Source organism: Arachis stenosperma, chromosome 3 (assembly GCF_014773155.1).
Source record: "Arachis stenosperma cultivar V10309 chromosome 3, arast.V10309.gnm1.PFL2, whole genome shotgun sequence".
NCBI classification, from domain to species: Eukaryota; Viridiplantae; Streptophyta; class Magnoliopsida; order Fabales; family Fabaceae; genus Arachis; species Arachis stenosperma.
Genome location: NC_080379.1, coordinates 64841560 through 64846129, shown reverse-complemented (window position 1 = coordinate 64846129; position 4570 = coordinate 64841560). Strand labels below are relative to the sequence as shown.

Here is a 4570-nt window from a genome sequence, read left to right as displayed (position 1 = left end):
CCTTGCACTCGAAGTGGATTTTCTGGAGCTAAAGAAGCCCAATTGGCGCGCTCTTAATTGTGTTAGAAATTAGACATCATGGGCTTTTCAGTAATGTATAATAGTCCAAACTTTACTCGAGATTTGATGGCCCAAACTGGCGTCCAACGGCCACCAGAGACCCTTTTCTAGCGTAAAACGCCTGAACTGGCATGATGAGCGGATAATTTATACGCTTTTTGGCATTGTTTTCAGATAGTTTTTAGTAAGTTCAAGCTACTTTTAGGGATGTTTTCCTTAGTTTTTATGTTAAATTCACATTTCTGGACTTTACTATGAGTTTGTGTGTTTTTCTGTGATTTCAGGTAAATTCTGACTGAAATTGAGGGATTTGAGCAAAACTCTGAAGAAGGCTGACAAAAGGACTGCTGATGCTGTTGGACTCTGACCTCCCTGCACTCGAAATAGATTTTCTGGAGCTACAGAACTCCAATTGGCGCGCTCTCAACAGCGTTGGAAAGTAGACATCCAGGGCTTTCCAGCAATATATAATAGTCCATACTTTATTCGAAGAATGACGACGTAGCTTGGCGTTGAACACCAAGTTCATGCTGCTGTCTGGAGTTAAACGCCAGAAAAACGTCATGATCCGGAGTTGAACGCCCAAAACACGTCATAACTTGGAGTTCAACTCCAAGAGAAGCCTCAGCTCGTGGATTGATCAAGCTCAGCCCAAACATACACCAAGTGGGCCCCGGAAGTGGATTTATGCATCAATTACTTACTCATGTAAACCCTAGTAGCTAGTCTAGTATATATAGGACCTCTTACTATTGTATTAGACATCTTTGGTCTCAGTTTTGTTTTATTCTTCATCTTAGGAGATCATTGATCACGTTTTAGGGGGCTGGCCATTCGGCCATGCCTGAACCTCTTTCACTTATGTATTTTCAACGGTGGAGTTTCTGCACACCATAGATTAAGGGCGTGGGGCTCTGCTGTACCTCAAGTATTAATGAAGTTCTATTTTCTTTTATTCGGTCTCTATCTTATTCTTATTCCAAGATATTCATTCGCACCCAAGAACATGATGAATGTGATGAGTTAGATAACCCTCATTATCATTCTCACTTATGAACGCGCGTGATTGACAACCACTTCCGTTCTACTTGCAACCGAGCTTGAATGCGTATCTCTTAGATTCCCCAACAGAATCTTCGTGGTATAAGCTAGATAGATGGCGGCATTCATGAGGATCCGGAAAGTCCAACCTTGTCTGTGGTGTTCCGAGTAGGATCCTGGGAATCCGAAAAGTCTAACCTTGTCTGTGGTATTCCGAGTAGGATTCCGGTAATGAATGACTGTGACGTGCTTCAAACTTGCAACCTGCTGGGCGTTAGTGACAGACGCAAAAGAATCAAGGGATTCTATTCCAGTAGGAGCGGGAACCAACTGGTGATTGGCCGTACTGTGACAGAGTGTGTGAGCATTAGCTTTCACTGCGAGGATGGGATGTAGCCATCAACCATGGGTGATGCCTCCAGACTGATTAGCTGTGCGAGTGACAGCCGCATAGGATATTTTCCCGAGAGGATGAAAGTAGCCACAACTGATGGTGAACCCCTATACACAGCTTGCCATGGAAAGGAGTAAGAAGGATTGAGTAGAAGCAGTGGGAAGGCAGACGTCCTTGAACCATACAGCATCTTCATATACTTAACTGAAATTCCTACCCATGAATCTACATAAGTCTTCTATCCTTTTTATTATTTATTTTCTTATTTCTATTTTCGAAACCCATAAATCAATATTTAATCTCCCTAACTGAGATTTACAAGGTGGCCATAGCTTGCTTCATACCAACAATCTCTGTGGATTCGACCCTTACTCACGTAAGGTTTATTACTTGGACGACCCAGTACACTTGCTGGTTAGTTGAACGGAGTTGTGAAAATAAACAGTGCCCTAAGAGTAAACATCATCAAAATATAAAGAACATGTGATCACAATTTCGTCCACCAAGTTTTTGGCGCCGTGGCCGGGGATTGTTCGAGTATGGACAACTGACGGTTCATCTTGTTGCTCAGATTAGGTAATTTTCTTTTCAAAAATCTTTTTCAAAATTTTTCTTTTATTTTTCATTTTTCTAAACTTTATTTTCGAAAAAATTAATAAAAATTCAAAAAAAAATTAGAAAATCATAAAAATCAAAAATATTTTGTGTTTCTTGTTTGAATCTTGTGTTAGTTTTTAAGTTTGGTGTCAATTGCATGCTTTAAAAATTTTTCTTGCATTTTTCGAAAATCTCATGCATTCATAGTGTTCTTCATGATCTTCAAGTTGTTCTTGATAAGTCCTCTTGTTTGATCTTGATGATTTCTTGTTTTTTGTTGTTTGTTATTTTTCATGTGCATCTTTGCATTCATATTTTCCATGCATTAAAAATTTCTAAGTTTGGTGTCTTGCATGTTTTCTTTGCATCAAAAATTTTTCAAAATAATGTTCTTGATGTTCATCATGATCTTCATAGTGTTCTTGGTGTTCATCTTGACATTCATAGCATTCTTGCATGCATTCATTGTTTTGATCTAAAAATTTCATGCATTGAGTATTTTTGTTGTTTTTCTTTCTCATAATTAAAATATTCAAAAATTAAAAAAAAATATCTTTTCCTTATTTCCCTCCAAAATTTCGAAATTTTGGTTTGACTTGGTCAAAAATTTTTTTAAAATTAGTTGTTTCTTACAAGTCAAGTCAAAATTTCAATTTTAAAAATCTTATCTTTTCAAAATCTTTTTCAAAAATCATATCTTTTCCATTTTTTTCTATTTTTTTCGAAAATTTCAAAAATCTTTTTCAAATTATTTTCAAAATCTTTTTCTTATCTTTAAATCAAAATTTCAAAAATTAGCTAACAATTAATGTGATGGATTCAAAAATTTGAAGTTTGTTACTTTCTTGTTAAGAAAGGTTCAATCTTTAAGTTCTAGAATCTTATCTTGTAGTTTCTTGTTAGTTAAGTAATTTTAAAAATTAAATCTTTTTCAAAATATCTTTTTCTTAAAAATCTTTTTATCTTTTATCTTATCTTTTTCAAAATTTTATCTTTTTCAAAATTTAATTTCAAAATATCTTCTTATCTTCCTATCTTTTTCAAAATTTGATTTCAAATCTTTTTCAATCAAACTAACTAACTTTTTGTTTGTTTCTTATCTTTTTTAAAACCACCTAACTACTCTTCCCTCTCTAATTTTCGAAAATTCTCCCTCTCTTTTTCAAAAATTCTTAATTGTTTTAAATTTTAATTTTAATTATCTATTATATTTAATTTTCGAAATTCACTAACCACTTTTTCAAAATTATTTTCGAATTCTCCCTCCTCTTCTCTTCTTCTATTTAATTATTTAATTACTAACACTTCTCTTCACCTCTCCTCGTCCAAAAATCCGAACCCTCTTCTTCATTTCTCTACCCCCTTTCTTTTTCTACTAACATAAAGGAATCTCTATACTGTGACATAGAGGATTCCTTTTTCTTTTCTTGTTTTCTTCTCTTTCATATGAGCAGGAACAAGGATAAAGGCACTCTTGTTGAAATTGATCCAGAACCTGAAAGGACTCTGAAGAGAAAATTAAGAGAAGCTAAATTACAACAATCCAGGAACAACCTTTCAGAAAATTTCGAACAAGAGAAGGAGATGGCCGAAAATAATAATAATAATGCAAGGAGAATGCTTGGTGATTTCACAAAACCAACGTCCAAGTTTGATGGAAGAAGCATCTCCATTCCTGCCATTGGAGCCAATAACTTTGAGCTTAAGCCTCAGCTAGTTGCTTTAATGCAACAAAACTGCAAGTTTTATGGACTTCCATCTGAAGATCCTTATCAGTTTTTAACTGAGTTCTTGCAGATCTGTGAGACTGTAAAGACGAATAGAGTTGATCCTAAAGTCTACAGACTCATGCTTTTCCCTTTTGCTGTAAGAGACAGAGCTAGAGTATGGTTGGATTCACAACCCAAGGATAGCCTGGACTCATGGGATAAGCTTGTCACTGCATTCTTAGATAAATTCTTTCCTCCTCAAAAGCTGAGCAAGCTGAGAGTGGATGTTCAAACCTTCAAACAAAAAGATGGTGAATCCCTCTATGAAGCTTGGGAAAGATACAAGCAGTTGACCAAGAGATGTCCATCTGACATGTTCTCAGAATGGACCATATTAGATATATTCTATTATGGTCTCTCTGAATTTTCGAAAATGTCATTGGACCATTCTGCAGGTGGATCTATTCACCTGAAGAAAACGCCTGAAGAGGCTCAAGAACTCATTGACATGGTTGCAAACAACCAGTTCATGTACACTTCTGAGAGGAATTCCGTGAATAATGGGGTACCTCAGAAGAAAGGAGTTCTTGAAATTGATGCTCTGAATGCCATATTGGCTCAGAACAAAGTGTTGACTCAACAGGTCAACATGATCTCTCAAAATCTGAATGGACTGCAACATGCATCCAACAGAAATAGAGAGGCAGCTTCTGAAGAAGCTTATGATCCTGAGAACCCTGCCATGGCAGAGGTTAATTACTTTGGTGAA

The 4570-nt window shown here is 36.0% G+C and overlaps 1 non-coding gene across 1 annotated transcript; it reads right to left on the bottom strand.

Moving 5' to 3' along the window:
- Nucleotides 1–4072: 4072 nt before the first annotated feature.
- Nucleotides 4073–4176, bottom strand: LOC130971764 (small nucleolar RNA R71). Its single transcript, XR_009082974.1, has one exon. It is a non-coding gene; the product is annotated as a small nucleolar RNA R71 (small nucleolar RNA).
- Nucleotides 4177–4570: the final 394 nt, after the last annotated feature.